This window comes from Pinus tabuliformis, chromosome 8 (genome assembly GCF_031772625.1).
Source record: "Pinus tabuliformis cultivar Carrire ecotype Pingquan chromosome 8, CPIR1, whole genome shotgun sequence".
NCBI lineage: Eukaryota > Viridiplantae > Streptophyta > Pinopsida > Pinales > Pinaceae > Pinus > Pinus tabuliformis.
In genome coordinates, this window is record NC_142294.1 from 480,057,594 (window position 1) to 480,074,843 (window position 17,250).

Sequence of the window (17,250 nt, forward strand, 5' to 3'; positions counted from 1 at the left end):
CTCCAAGTATATAAATCATTTGCACCAAGTTACATTCATGAAATCTTATAGCAAAGTCGAATTTGGAGGTTGAAGAGCAAACTGCAGTTGGAAAAGGCCATGACTGTGTTAATAGTTGGAGCACGGCACAGAGGTGGAGTGGCGCAGCGCACTGGAAGCGCGTGGCGCACTGGGGATTTCCGCCCAGTGTTAATTTGAACGGGCGTAGCACAATGGGTTCTAGGCACGACGCACACAGTTCAGAGCCCAAAATTGTGTCAAATCTTTTCAAATTGCTCATCCCTTGCGTGGAGTTGTTAGGTAGGGCCTTCTATTTTGACATTGCTTTAGATTTTATGATAAGAGATGGTGGTGAAAGGGTGATAAAGGTTGAAACAAAAATTCATACCCAACAAAAACAAATTTGCTGCCAGGGTTTCAGAGCTCACAGTTTTGTCACCAAGGACTCTCCTCCTTCCCCATTCTCCCTTGTTGCCTCATTTCCTACCCCACCACCAAGTTGATCAATCCTACATTACATTCAACATCGCAAAACCCTAGCCCTTATTAAAATCTCCTCAACCCTATATAACTAATCCCAAACCCTAAACCTTATTCCCATATATAAAATCCCCCCTCCTCTCCCTAATTAAAATTATCCCAATAATTCTCATTCCTCAATATTGTTTCCCCTTCCTAACAATCCATAACAGTCCCTGTTGCATTTGTTTTTCCCTTGCTGGCAGAAATTGACATACAACACCAAAAAGAGCAGTTCAACACAGTTTATACACAGGAGTCATCTTGTCTTCAAGGTATTTTGTATAGCAGTCATGGCATCTGAGCATGCATTGGACTATGAGGTGGAAACCCAAAGTGACTCTCCCTTGGAAGAACAGGCACCCCGGAGGCCTCATAAAAGTGGCAGACATGTTAGAGAAGAACCGACCACCCTTACAGAATTGCAGGCCTGCCCTCTTGCTATGTCATGTTTTCAACATCAGTCATGCTATGAGTTTTGTCAAAAGGTGGCTAGTGTCCAATTTCATCATGAGTTGGCTCGTCTTTTTGTGCTGCACTTGCACGGAGATCAAGCTATCTTGGCTGGTGTCACCTTCACACTTACACCAGAATCTGTCTCATTAGCAACTGGTATACCGAACATTGGTGAACCATGGCACAAGAAATAGAAGATTGACCGGCAGCATTATGAGCCATACATCAAAACCAATTTCTTAAGGCATCTCAAGGGAGTGTTCCCGTTCCGATATCTGAAGGATGAATATGCTCCACTAATGAGATTGATCATGAAATATTTCAACTGTGAGGGACGGTTCTCTCGTCTTTATGCTTACCACATCAGGTTGCTCATGCATTTCACCAGGTTATGGATGATGAACATTCCATATTTCATTTGCCGGAACATAGAGAGGATGACCACCTTTATACAGCGCAAAACACCTCAGCAACAATTTAACAGTGTCTATCATTTTGCTCTTATTAAGATTTTGGTGGTTCATCAACTTGGATTGCAGGGCATAACTTGGGATGATTTCATCTCACGTGATTTCTTCAAAGCTTCATGGGGAGTATCAGAGGTTAAGCATGAGGGTGAACCTTCTCATCGGTATGAGCACCATGAGATTTCTAGTGTGCCGGTTTTCATCACATATCAGAAAGGCACCAGACGTTTGTTTGCAGCGGCAAAGCGAGTGTTATCTCCACCCGAGGTAGAAGGGGCCTTGTTTCCTCCATCAGCATCACAGGAACAGGACAAAGGAAAGGAGCCAATGCAGGATGAGGGGCCTTCAGGTGAGCCATCAGGTGAATGAGAGACCGACTTCATTCTCCTTCATGATGATGATACAGATACGGGTCCACAAAGCGCCAAACTTAGAGAGATCATCCAGGAGCAGCAATCAGAGATCGAAGCCTTATCCCTTGACTTGGAGAGGGATAAGTGGACCATGAAATACTTGGAGCAGAGGAACAAACAGTTTGACGATTAGCAAGCAATCATGGAGCTACAAAACATTCGCGAGAATCGCCAAGCAGCGCAGAGGAGAAGAGTTGAGCTCACGTCATTGGAGCAAGAGATTAATGACGATCGGGAGGCCAATCTCGAGAGAGTTAACATGCACCTAGAGAGGCTGTTGGACAAGGCCGACAAGGACCATGCATTGCTGAGACACATGGCTTTCCACTACATGGCACGAAACAAAGTGGGCAAGGCCCGAATCAGGAATTTGAAGGCGAAATTGCGGAAAGCAATCAAGAAGAAAAAGACGAAAAGGGAGCTCGATCAACTTCAGATATTGGCCGAAGCCTCTTTAGCCCAGCATAACACTTGATAAGGAAGCTCCAGCCCAAATTTCAAGAAATTTGGGGCATTTTTGGTGTTTTTGGAAATTTTTGTGCAAAAAACAGGGTTTTTCTCCCAGTGCACCGCGCGACGTGGCGCGCACTTACAATAGGAAGCTCCAAATGACAAAAGTTTTATAGTTTTGGATTTTCCAAGGAAAATCATGACTATTGGTGCATGGCCAAGAATTTTGGGCCAATTTTGAGTCCTCAAGAGGTCAAAAACACCCAAAAAATGACCTCTCTACCCCTATTTTGACACATAGGAAGCAGTCTCGGGAGAGTGCAGTTTTGGAGGGGAAAATAGGAACCAAATTCAGAAATTCCACTTGGGTTTGAAAATAGACAGGTAGAGATTTCCAACAAGCACACTTGAGCTCAATTTGGACTTCAGAAAGTGCCTCAAAACTAGCTCCAAATTGGTGCGACGCATACCGTTTTTGGCGCGGCGCACAGAGACCCAAAGGCCAAAATCACTCCCACTTCGCAAAATTTCGATTCGCAATTTTCTCCAAGTGGGCCCGCTCATTTACAATAAATTTTTCTGGCATCAAAGGCAAATTTTAAAAAGAATTTTTGGCTCCTACCCAAGTGGCCAAATGAAGGCGAACAACCACCCACAAAATCTACGCTCATATTTGCTTTTTTCTAATTGGTCCTCATAGAAAACTAAATGTAACCGTTGATGGTTGGCTCTTCATCTCCTGGGTTGATTGACCTTCTCATGGCAGAGCTTATTATTGTATTGAGAGTCATTTTGTAAAGGGTTGGAATTTCTGGGAAACTGTGGGAGAGAAACCCACTCACTCACTGTACATTTTGACAGAGAATTAATGAAATATTGCAGCTCTGGTTCATGAGATTCTTGTGGCGTGAGTTTAGCAAATGCATCTTCTTTATGTTTCATATGTATTTCTTTATGTTTTATATTTTCATTCATATTCATTTCCTATGAAATCTTTCTAAGAAAAGAAGGTAGAATTCAGTGTACAGCTCTGCCTTGGGATAGTTTTCACGTTCTACGTTTTCTTCTGTTGAAAAGGATTCATGTATTTATGCCCTTTTCACACTCTCAAACAATCTCTCCACTTCATATTATTTCAAATCTAATTGCTAGACTTTCCGCCTGTCTTGCCTCACAAAATAACCTACGTCTTTGAGTTAAATTCTCTGCTCATGATGTTCCTTGGCCCCACACATCCCAGAAAACTCAGTCATTTATCAAAACACCTCCATCTTATTTATTTACCTAGCCTAAAGTCAGTATTCATTTTTGAGTCATCTCAGACCCTATTGTTTATTTTCCTGAGTGTGACCTGGAGAGAGCCCCCTCCTGTTCTGGTAGGGCTAGCTACCAAACTGAGCGTAGTTTGTGGTTACCCTGAATTTTTCCTTCCTTCAGCCTAAGGCAAATTTAGGTGCTAACATAGTGGCGACTCCGTTGGGGACAAAATTCTTTATTTGTTAGTCTGCTCCGTTGCGTAAATGGTAGGCTTAACCTACGAACACCCCATACTTCCGATAATTCTAAGCTTTCAGATGATAAGTTTAGGATTTGATAGGCTGAGTAAGTTGTTCATGTCCTTCTGATTTTTTCAAAAATAGCAAGCTGGCTTCGAGACGATATAACAGAGCCAATCCAGATCCAGATCCTCCTCATATCTACGAAAACCCCAATTTGATTCCAAGACTCCTTCATCAAGAGAGCTCTATAACTCCCGTGTTCAAATCCCATTACTGTCCTGACATTTTTGAGTATCTTGAAAAGCTTGAGTTTGATGAACGGTTTGAAATATCATTGTTTGAGACCAAATCCGAAAGGGCTGTTGACTCTACTTTCCCAAATCCACAGTTTCTTGTAGACCTAGAAACTGAGGGGGCTAACCGGTCAATTGATAATTATATTGCGACACAACTTCAAACTCAAATTGTTAATTCCCTAAAAAATGCACACACCCATCCAACACCTCCAAGACCAAATCCCCCAAGAGTGATGGTTGCCCGTTTTGCACCTCTTGTGCTGCCTCAAGTTCTAGATGATATGCCCACAAATTATGAAAGCAAAATCCCTTTGTTTGATGGTGCCCCTCACAGCGTTACCGCTCAGCAACATGTGGACAGAATGGCAGATTTCTATGACCTTCATGAGATCGATGCAGAAAATGTAGCAATGAGACTCTTTGTACAGACATTTGCAGGTGAACTTAGGAAATGGTTCAGAGGTTTGCCGGTTGCACATATCGCTACCTTGTTCGAACTGTAAAGACAATTTTTAGACCGCTAGGAAGTGAAAAAGAATCCTCTTCAAATTCTTGATGAGTATGAGCAAATCAAACGAAACACTCATGAGTTGGTCCAAGACTACTGCATTAGATTCAATTCCGTTTACAATGAAATTCCTGATCATCTAAGGCCACCTGTGGGACTAGCTATGATGAAATTTCCGGATGGTTTTGATGCTGACATGGCTTATCAACTGAGAGAGAGAGAGCCAGCCACAATGGAAGACATGCAGAAAATCGCGGTGAGCGTTGAATAAAATCTACTGTCCAAGAGAGCTAGAGCAAAAACAGAAAAGAAGGTCACAGTCAAGGAAGAGTCTTCCTCGATGGATCAATTACTCAAGAAGGTAGAGCAAATTCTTGAAAGGGTGAAACTCAACAAACTTGAGCCACAAGTTAGAAATCCTAACTTTCGTGGCCAGCAGCAGCCATAGTATAGGATAAGGCAGAGAGATCAACGAGCCCAAGATCCGAAAGGAAGACGAGGCAAGTGGATCGCAACTTTGTTGGAATATGATGTGGAAATAAAGCCCACAAAGCTTGTTAAAGGACAGGGATTGGCAAATTTAATGGCCGAATCAAACTTGCACGCCTGAGACATAAATCTGATCGCTTCTATGTCCGATGAGAATGAGGAAGGTTCATCAATTCAGGTACCTGAAATGTTTTCTCTTTCTCCGTGGTATTCAAACATTATATATGTGCTTCAAAATTTGTCACCACCACCCGGCATGACTAGAAACAAAGCTAGAACTCTCAAATTAAAGGCTGCCAAGTTTTGCATTCTAAATTCTGCACTTTATTGGAAAGATCCCGGTGGCGTTCTTTTGAATTGTTTGGTGGAAGAAGAAACAAAGCAGGTCATGGAGGATTTCCATGAAGGAGATTGTGGTGGTCACTTTTTTTGGAAAACAAAATCAAATAAAGTTTTGAGAGCGGGATACTATTGGCCGACATTGTTTGCTGATGTATATAAGGTTGTCAAGAGCTGTCATAAATGTCAAATTTTTGAAGGAAGGTAGAAATTACAGCCTTTTCCGCTTAAGCCCATTGAGGTGAGTGCCCCTTTTCAGCAATGGGGCCTGGATTTCATTGGTGAAATTCATCCCGCTTCTTCCAGTCAGCATCGATGGATTCTCACAGCAACAGATTACTTCACGAAATGGATCGAAGCAATTCCCACCAGACAAGCTACAGATACGGTAATTATTTCATTCCTTGAAAATAAAATCTTGTCTCGCTTTGGTTTCCTGAATAAGTTAATCACTGATAACGCAGTAGCTTTCAAATCAAAAAGGATGGTAGAGTTTTGTCATAAATATCACATCATTTTGGGTCACTCAACTGCCTATCATCCGCAAGACAATGGATTGGCGGAGTCCTCTAACAAATCTTTGGTCAACATCATTAAGAAGCTGCTGGAAATCAACAAGAAGAGTTGGCATAAGAAGTTGGTTAATGCACTTTGGGCAGATCGGGTCAGTCAGAAGAAATCCATTGGTATGTCCCCCTTTGAGCTTTTGTATGGAGTTGATGCCTTGTTTCCTACCTCTCTCGCAGCCCCGGTAGTCAAACTTCTTCAGGAAGCCAATAGAGAAGATGATCCTATGCAAAGAAGATTGAATCAAATGATCCATTTGCAGCATACCAGAGAAGAAGTTTTCCAAAACACATCCAAGTTGCAGGAGAAAATTAAGAAAATTTATGACAGAAAAGCAAAGGTGGACAAATTTCAGCTGGATGATGTAGTACTGAAGTGGGATACAAGGAATGAGGAAAAGGGTAAGCACGGTAAATTCGAGAATCTCTGGAAAGGTCCCTTCAAGATTGCAACATATCGGGGTCAGAATGCCTTTCTTCTTAAGGAAATGAACGGGGAAGATTGTCCAAGAGGGCCGATCAATGGTCGGCTGCTCAAGCGGTACCACTTCTGAGTTGTTTCTATTGTTTCCATTGTCACTATAAATACCATTTTATTTCAGTTTTGGTTAGAGTTTTTCAAGTCAGTCTTCAAGTCATTTTAAGATCAAATTTGAGTCAGTTTTTCGGTCATTTTGGTTTCATAATCGAGTTGGTTTGAGTCAGGTTTTAGTCAATAAATGAGTCAGAGTCTTGTGTTGTTTGTCAAAATAATGACTCCATAGCCCAATGGACGAAGGCACTGTCTGCTCTCCCAAAGATCTGTCGTTCTTGGCACCTCCAAGGAGCTACCATCCCCCATTGGAGCCAATGTTAGAGTCGGTCTTGTTAGTCCTCCGTCAGAGATCAAAACTCTTTCTGCATTTCATTTTTAGGTGTCTCACTCTGTTCACTCAACTGCATTCTGCTAGGGGCATGCCATAATCTGATGGAAGGGCCTTATCATTCATTCCCCTCATGTCTTGTACCTGTTGGCTGAGGTCTTTTCATCAATGTGTATTAAAGTCCATGACAGTCAATGTTTATCTTTTAATGGACAAGAGTCATTTCGGTCATTAAGTCTAGGGATTAGTCATTTGGTCTTCAAACAATGTCCAATAAAGCCAACAAGGCTAGAGGGAGGCTCTTATAAAATTGTGATTCAAATATTGTCATCTTCATGTTGATAGATTACAACTATTCTTCAAAACTCCGTTTTGAAGAAAAGTAAACAGTTTGTCATTTGTAAAAAATTTCAAAAGTTTCTCAGTGGATTTCTCCAAGCGCAACCCTGGTCTCCTTAGCCAAATTCCATGTCGGCTACCCCTGCAAAAAATTGCCAAAAATTTCATCATTTTAGTCAAAGAAATCAAAAGGAAGTGTGAAAAGCAGAGTTGTATTAATTGTGAAAAAGTGTTGAAGTGAAAACATTACAAAATGGGTTTTGGAGAAAGAAAGAATCAAATCCAACTCTTGCAAGATATTTCTCCAAGTATATAAATCATTTGCACCAAGTTATATTCATGAAATATTATAGCAAAGTCGAATTTGGAGGTCGAAGAGAAAACTGCAGTTCGAAAAGGCCGTGACTGTGTTAAGAGTTAGAGCGCGGCGCACAGGTGGAGTGGCGCAGTGCAATGGGGATTTCTGCCCAGTGTTAATTTGAACGGGCGCGGCGGACTGGGTTTTGGGCGCGGTGCACATAGTTCAGAGCTCGAAATTGTGTCAAATCTTTTCGAATTGCTCATCCCTTGCGTGGAGTTGTTAGGTAGGGCCTTCTATTTTGACATTGCTTCAGATTTTATGATAAGAGATGGTGGTGAAAGGGTGATAAAGGTTGAAACAAAAATTCATACCCAACAAAAACAAATTTTCTGCCAGGGTTTCAAAGCTCACAGTTTTGTCACCAAGGACTCTCCTCCTTCCCCATTCTCCCTTGTTGCCTCATTTCCTACCCCACCACCAATTTGATCAATCCTACATTACATTCAACATCCCAAAACCCTATCCCTTATTAAAATCTCCTCAACCCTATATAACTAATCCCAAACCCTAAACCTTATTCCCATATATAAAATCCCCCCTCCTCTCCCTAATTAAAATTATCCCAATAATTATCATTCCTCAATATTGTTTCCCCTTCCTAACAATCCCTAACAGTCCCTGTTGCATTTGTTTTTTCCCTTGGTGGCAGAAATTGAAATACAACACCACAAAGAGCAGTTCAAGCACAGTTTATACACAGAAGTCATCTTGTCTTCAAGGTATTTTGTATAGCAGTCATGGCATCCGAGCATTCCTCGAACTATGAGGTGGAAACCCAAAGTGACTCTCCCTTGGAAGAACAGGCACCCCGGAGGCCTCATAAAGTGGCAGACATGTTAGAGAAGAACTGACCACCCTTACAGAATTACAGGCCTGCCCTCTTGCTATGTCATGTTTTCAGCATCAGTCATGCTATGAGTTTTTTCAAAAGGTGGCTAGTGTCCAATTTCATCATGAGTTGTCTTGTCTTTTTGTGCTGCACTTGCACGGAGATCAAGCTTTCTTGGCTGGTGTCACCTTCACACTTACACCAGAATCTGTCTTATTAGCAACTGGTATACCGAACATTGGTGAACCATGGCACAAGAAACAGAAGATCGACCGGCAGCATTATGAGCCATACATCAAAACCAGTTTCTTATGGCATCTCAAGAGAGTGTTCCCGTCCCAATATCTGAAGGATGAATATGCTCCACTAATGAGATTGATCATGAAATATTTCAGCTGTGAGGGACGGTTCTCTCGTCTTTATGCTTACCACATCAGGTTGCTCATGTATTTCACCAGGGTACGGATGATGAACATTCTGTATTTCAATTGTCGGAACATAGAGAGGATGACCACCTTTATACAACGCAAAACACCTCAGCAACAACTTAACAATGTCTATCATTTTTCTCTTATTAAGATTTTGGTGGTTCATCAGCTTGGATTGAAGGGCATCACTTGGGGTGATTTCATCTCGCGTGATTTCTTCAGAGCTTCACGGGGAGTATCAGACGTTCAGCACGAGGGTGAACCTTCTCATCCGTATGAGCGCCATGAGACTTCTAGTGTGCCGGTTTTCATCACATATCAGAAAGGCACCAGACGTTTGTTTGCAGCGGCAAAGCGAGTGTTATCTCCACCCGAGGTGGAAGGGGCCTCGTTTCCTCCATCAGCATCATAGGAATAGGACAAAGGCAAGGAGCCAATGCAGGATGAGCAGCCTTCAGGTGAGCCATCCGGTGAACGAGAGACCAACTTCATTCTCCTTCATGATGATGATACAGATACGGGTCCACAAAGCGCCAAACTTAGAGAGATCATCCAGGAGCAGCAATCAGAGATCGAAGCCTTATCCCTTGACTTGGAGAGGGCTAAGTGGACCATGAAATACTTGGAGTAGAGGAACAAAAAGCTTGAGGATCAGCAAGAAATCATGGAGCTACAGAACATTTGCGAGAATCGCCAAGCAGCGCAAAGGAGAAGAGTTGAGCTCACGTCATTAGAGCAAGAGATTAATGAGGATCGGGAGGCCAAACTCGAGAGAGTTAACATGCACCTATAGAGGCTGCTGGACAAGGCCGACAAGGACCATGCATTACTAAGACACATGGCTTTCCACTACATGGCGCGAAACAAAATGTGCAAGGCCCGAATCAGGAATTTGAAGGCGAAATTGTGGAAAGCAATCAAGAAGAAAAAGAGGAAAATGGAGCTCAATCGACTTCAGATATTGGCCGAAGCCTCTTTAGCCCAGCATAACACTTGATAAGGAAGCTCCAGCCCAAATTTCAAGAAATTTGGGGCATTTTTGGTGTTTTTGGAAATTTTTGTGCAAAAAACAGGGTTTTTCTCCCTCTGTGTCGCGCCACGTGGCGCGCGCTTACAATAGGAAGCTCCAAATGACAAAAGGTTTACATTTTTGGATTTTCCATGGAAAATCATGAATTTTGGTGCATGGCCAAGAATTTTGGGCCAATTTTGAGTCCTCAGGAGGTCAAAAACACCCAAAAAATGACCTCTCTGCCCCTATTTTGACACACACAAAGCAATATTGGGAGATTGCAGTTTTGGAGGGGAAAATAGGAACCAAATTCATAAATTCCACTTGGGTTGGAAAGTAGACAGGTAGGTATTTCCAACAAGCATACTTGGCCTCAATTTTGACTTCAAAAAGTTCCTCAAAGCCAGCTCCAAAGTGGCGCGACGCATACTGTTTTTGGCGCAGCACACAGAGACCCAAAGGCCAAAATCGCTCCCGCTTCGCGAAATTTCGATTCGCAATTTTCTTCAAGTGGGCCCACTCATTTACAACACATATTTCCCGGAATCAAAGGCAAATTTTAAAAATCATTTTTGGCTCCTATCCATGTGGCCAAATGAAGGCGAATAGCCACCCACAAAATCTACGCTCATATTTGTTTTTTTCTAATTGGTCCTCATAGAAAATTAAATGTAACCGTTAATGGTTGGCTCTTCATCTCCTGGGTTGATCGACCTTCTCATGGCAAAGTTTATTTATTGTATTGAGAGTCATTTTGTAAAGGGTTGGAATTTCTGGGAAACTGTGGGAGAGAAACCCAGTCACTCAATGTACATTTTGACAGAGAATTAATGAAAGATTGCAGCTCTGGTTCATGAGATTCTTGTGGCGTGAGTTTAGCAAATTTATCTTCTTTATGTTTCATATGTATTTCGTTATGTTTCATATTTTCATTCATATTCATTTCCTGTGAAAGCTTTCTAAGTAAAAAAGGTAGAATTCAGTGTACTTCTCTGCCTTGGGATAGTTTTCACGTTCTATGTTTTCTTCTGTTGAAAAGGATTCATGTATTTATGCCCTTTTCACACTCTCAAACAATCTCTCCACTTCATATTATTTCAAATCTAATTGCTATACTTTCTGCCTGTCTTGCCTCATGAAATAACCTATGTCTTTGAGTTAAATTCTCTGCTCATGCTGTTCCTTGGCCCCACACATCCCAGAAAACTCAGTCATTTATCAAAACACCTCCATCTTATTTATTTACCTAGCCTAAAATTAGTATTCATTTTTGAATCATCTCAGACCCTATTGTTTATTTTCCTGAGTGTGACTGGGAGAGAGCCCTCTCATGTTCTGGTGGGCTAGCTACCAAACTGAGCGTGGTTTGTGGTTACCCTTAATTTTGCCTTCCTTCAGCCTAAGGCAAATTTAGGTGCTAACAGTTTCATGCAAAAATTTGCCTTGTTTTGGTTTTCTCTCTGTCGAACCTTCTTCCAAATGCTCTTCCTTGTGTCCCTCACTGTCTAATTGTTTCTAAGAAGCCTCCATATGGTTTTCTTATGGTTTTTATTTCCTTTGATGATAATTTGTTTAGATTTTCCTTTCCTCTTGTCATTAGGTCATTAGCAAACTGATTTGTTTAGTCATTGAGTGCTTGAAAGAATAGTCTTCCAATCACCATTCTGAAAATTTTGTTTTATTAGTGATTAGACATGCATCTTAGTTTTCTGTCATTTTGAAATTTAAGAGGAAATTTAAAAGAAAAATATCTTTATATCGCATATAGGGCTTTGATTTTGATTTGAATAGTGAGTAGATCAATGGTTGCATCACTTTTCTGTTGCATTATTTATTGATTTCTTCTTCCCCTACTTAGTTAGGCCTTTCATTGTTAAAAGGAAAAAAGAGAGTTATTTTTTTCATGTTAGTTGCATCATAGGTGTGTTCAGGTGACATTGAGTTTTGAGCCTTGAAATCGAAACATAATTCAAGATGAACTCTAAATTTCACATCAATTAACCTAAGGAGCATTTGAAATTTAATGACACACATAGAGGTCTAGGCTGGATACCTGTTCCAGCGTCGTCAAAAGTAGGAGTTGTCATTGTTTTCCAGAATTTTATCCTAGGGATGATATCCCATTCCATGTATGTAAGTGTATCATATCATACTCCACGTACCTTCGGGTATATTGAATGACGCTCCATGCATGAAAAGTATCTCATTGAATGGTTACACATTAGAAAACACTACTATGGACTACACTTCAATGTACCATCGAGTATATTTTGGAAGTCGTATATAGGTTTCTATCCCCACCTTAGGTGATTGATTCGACCCCCTTGTACACTATGATACACCGATCACATCATTCTGGGAGATTTCCTGCCTATACGTAAATTCTTGGTTTTCCAAGGTGGTAGATTGTAGTTCACAGTTGCTTAGTAAACCCTTTTGCCTAGTTACCCTGTTTTGTTTTATTTTGTGTCTTTAATTTCAAAAATCAATTAAATGACCATGAAATATCATCCTTATTGTGGAAGAACTCCTTAGTAGATCTTAGGTTGAGACTAATGGAAATAGTTCCTGAGTATACCAATCAAGGAAACCTTCTGACGCAAATCCTAGTCCTCCTTTTCCTTCTTTTGGAAATATAGGTGCTCCTTACATGGAAACATTGTCCCTTCCCATATTTACCATTGTTTTTCAAGTTTGGTGTTTTTTGACCTCTTTGGTTCCAAATGTCCAAACTGCTTCTCAACCAAGTTCTCCTCCTCCTGAACAATATCAACCTCAAGATTATCTTAAAATTGACCCTTTTCCTTTTTTTCTTGTTGGGTATTCTTCCTATTCTTCCTCTTCATATGGTGAAAGCCTCAAAGTTAGTAACCAAGTGGATAAGAAAAAGAAGAAAAGGAATATTAAGAAAAAAAAATAAGCAGGGGGACAACCAACCAACCATTTCCATGAATGCAACTAGTATGGAGGAACCTTCCAAATTCCCCTGAAAAGTTAAATTCCCTTGCATGCTTTGTAAGGGTGATCACCTTCTTAGAGATTGTACATGTATTCCCAAAGTATTAATAGTGTGGTCCACAAGCTCAAATCGATCTTTGTTTTCAACTTCTGGAGATCATGCTAATGACAAACCTTCAACTAGTGATAGTCAAGTCCATGGGAAAAAGGCTAAAGTCAAATTTCCCTGTAGGTTATGTGAAGGGAATCATCCTACTCACCTTTGTCCTTATATGGATGAATCCTTAAAAGTGTTGGAAAAACTTACATCTTCTCAACCTCATCTTTCGTCTAGTTACCATAAGCTTTCTCCCAATCCTCCACTAGTTGATGAAGTGATTGATCTGAATCCGTCCTAGTCAATCCCACTCTCTCATAACATGAATCCTATGAGTCTGTTCCTGACCAACAATTGGTTGAGAAAATTGTTGACCCAATACCACCTTCATTCTATCATAGTTTTCCCATAGAGCGTGAGGATCATATCGCTCAGGTTCTTCTTCTTTCTTCTGATTCTACCTGACAAGGGGGAATTTATCCCATTACTATGAAACCCCCTCAAAGAAAGAAGATCAATGCCTTTGATTGGAGTCGATTGAGAGAACCTCATCTCCCTCCTTACATACTTTTAAGATCATGGTAAAGGCTTGTTACAATAATATCCATCACATTGTTATAGATGAGGGAGCTTATGTGAATATTATATCCTCCACTGCTTGGAAAACTTTGGGTTCCCCACAACTTGTGTCTACCACTCCAAATATGTTAGCTTTTAACAAAAGAACTAGTCAACCCTTAGGGATCATTCCTTAGTATCCTGTTACCTTGGGAGGAAAAAATATATGTATTGATGTTATGATTTTCATGGGCCCTTTGGACTTCAATTTTCTCCCCAAGCGAGACTATGTTTATGTAATGAATGTTATTGTTTCCACACTCTTTTGAGTGATGTTATTCCCGCACAATGGAAGGATTGTGACTATCGATTAGATTTCATTTGTTGGTCCTGATTTGATAACCAATCATCCTACTTCCCTAAGCATTCCAAATGTGCAAGTGGTATCTTCCTTGCCATAATTTAATTATGTGGCAACCTGATACGAGTTGACTCAACTCCTAGATTTAACCAAGATCTTTTACTTCTGTGTGGCTGTTATAATTGCATTTAAAAGAGCATAAATGAACATATATTCATGCTATAAAGAAGAGGGAACATGACAAGAATCAGCAACATAAAACACAAGACATTGATAACAGAGTTCGTCTAGCGTGGACTACGTCTCCGGGCCTATGTCAAGATGGTGTTGGCTGCTTCATTCAGTGTTGGAAATGGTGAAGATGTACATGGACTATGTTTTCTATCATACAAGGACATGTGTGTTGAAAATAGCAACAATAAATGCTAAATATAAGAGTGCTAAAAATAGCATTGTTATAAATAGCATTTTGGGATACATTCCAATTTTAGTTAGTCCCTGAACTAAAATTGAGAATTAAAATTTGAATTTGATCTGAGCAATTGTTTGAAAAATAATTAATTAATTCATCTTGAGTTAATTTGTTGGAGAAAATCAAACATGAAGTCTATGTGAAGACATGCAACAATTATCCCTTTGATTGAGGAAGTTATCCTTTAATTAAGGAGATAAGGATGAGTTGTATTTTGAGTTGTAGTTAGTTAGCTCAGTTAACTGAGCTAAGTCCAGTTAGATTAGTTCCAACAATTTGTGGAATTGATTGTGAGTTCAGTTAGTTAATGCATGCATGCATGCAACTAGTCTACTTCAGATAACTGAATATTCTCTCATAAATAACTCATGCATGTCAGTTCAGTCAGAGACCCAGTTGAGATCAAAGGATGGGACAATGTACTATCAGTTATAGGAATATTCCCATGAGGATATCTCTTGCATGTAGAAGGAATTCTTTCCTTGAGGATTGTGCAGTTATTTCTAAGGTTGGAGAGTAGTGTGTGAGGTAATTCACACAGGTGGCAGCTTTTGGACCCCAAGAGAAACTGCGCAAGGAAATAGGAGGCTTGGAGGATTGAAGGAAGGCATATGTTGTGTCTATTCAGTCTATGAGCTATATTGAGGGATTGTACTGAGAGCTGGATAGCTTGTGAGCTAAAGCTTTGTGTAATCTCTGAGATATTTCCACTTGTTTGATAATACAGATAGCAGGGTTTTTAGCTGAGGCTTTCCCCAGAGTATTCTTCTATGTTCATGTGTAATTGATTTCTTATTATCTGTTATATGTGTTCTAAATTTATCTCGCTCAAAATTTATTAATCTTCCGCAAGTTTGTTAGTAGAAGTATATCAAGTATTTTTCTTTAGTATATTGCATTATCAGGTGATCTACAGTGACAATTTCTACATGGTATCAGAGCAAAGGTGATCAAAGAAGAGAACAATATACAAAGAAGGGAGAAGTTCGAAGTTTGAAGTTCCTGATTATAGAAATCGAATTCTTATCACATATCAAACCAATGGTGTTCAACGGTTTGAGACTTGAGTATGCCCTAGATGGCAGCTCGAATTATATAGCCTAGAAGGATCGCATGGAAGCGGTATTAGAGGACAACGTTTTGAAGGACTTCATTGATCAAGAAGTCCCTAAGCCAGCAGCTGCTAATGCCCAAGAATTGGTGGAATGGAAGAAATGTGTGGCTAGAGCGAGGAGGAGTCCTCTAGAGGGAGTTTGAGACCACATTGTCTTGAGTCTCCATGGGAAGGACACACCATTTTCAATGTGGAAAACATTGAAGGATCTATATCAGAACAACAGTGATCATAGGAAGCTAGCGCTGAAAGACAAGCTTCGAAAAATCAAGTGTGAAAAGGGTGACACGATCTCTACATATCTGAACAAGCTCACCACCTGTAGGGATGAGCTTGGAAGTGTAGGAATCATGGTAGTTGATGATGACATGGTGAGTCTTGCTCTCCTCGATCTTCCAAATAGCTGGCATAGCTACCATGACTCAGTAAATGGAAAAGAGAAACTGCCAGATTAAGAACACCTGTGGTCGGATCTGATGCAGGAGGAGATAAGGAGAAGCACCAGAGATGGATCTTCATCAAAGCATGATGATGAAGAAAATATAGCCTTAATAAGGAAGGTGGGGAAAGGGAAGGGAAAGGCTTCCCATTCCAAATCAAATTCTTCCCATGGTGGGAAGAAGATTGACAAATCGAAACTGCGATGCTTTCATTATTATGAGGTGGGCCATTATGCTATGAATTGTCCACAGAAGAAATCCAAGAAGGGATCCTCGAAAGGATCATATGGTGAGGCAATGGCCTCATAGTTCGAATTGGATTTTAGCCTCATCGCATGCATGGTTTCATCGATGGTGGGTTATGTTTGGTACCTGGACAATGGAGCCTCATTCCACTTGACCGGCAACAATAGTTTATTCAGTACCTTGGAGAAGAAGGACCTCCATATGTGCATAGAGATGGGCGATGATGGAAAGTATCATGTTTTATTTGAAGGTACGATTGTGTTACAGAGGGAGCATGGAGCTCCTCTGACCCTGACTAATGTAAATTATTTGCCTGGACTGAAGAAGAACCTGGTGTCCATTTCTATGTTGGAAGACAGAGGCTATGATGTAGTATTTAGTAAAGGAAAGGCATTCCTGAGGCACATCGATAGTAGACAGACCAACATGATTAGGATTTGAGTAAAGAATCTCTACAAGCTGGAGGTAGATGACTATGCTGCATTGAGTTACAAAGCAGAATTGGTGCAAAGCCAAGATATTGGTGAGCTATGGCATAGAATATTGGGCCACTTGCACCATGGGGCCTTGAAGATCATGCAGCAGATTTCTACCAGACTTCCCAAGGGTAAACTGGAGCAAGTGGGTACATGCAAAGTTTGTACCTTGGGTAAGTATGCATAATCTTCCTTTCAGGATCGAGACAGTTGAGCTGGAGCAATCCTGGAGCGAGTTCATACAAACGTATTATGTTATTTTTATTGATGATTTTTCTCGTAGATGTTGGATCTAATTCATGTAGAAGAAGGATCAAACCTTCTCAAGGTTTTGTGAGTTCAAAGCCTTGGTTGTGAAAGAATCTGGAAAGAAAATAAGGGCCTTGCAAAGCGACAATGGTGGAGAATATGTCTCTCAACAGTTAAGGAACTCTGTGCAGCAAGAGGAATTAAACGAGAGTTGATGGCAACCCATAACCCATAGCAAAATGGGGTGGCCGAAAGGAAGAACATAACAATTGTGGGAGCAGCTCAGGCGATGCTGCATGACCAAGGCCTACCACTTCATTTGTGGGCTGAGGCATGCGATACAATAGTATACTTGCAGAATAGAAGCACACATCATATACTGGGGATGAAGACACCAGTAGAGGCCTTCTCTAGGAAGAGACCAGATGTGAGTCACTTCAGGATC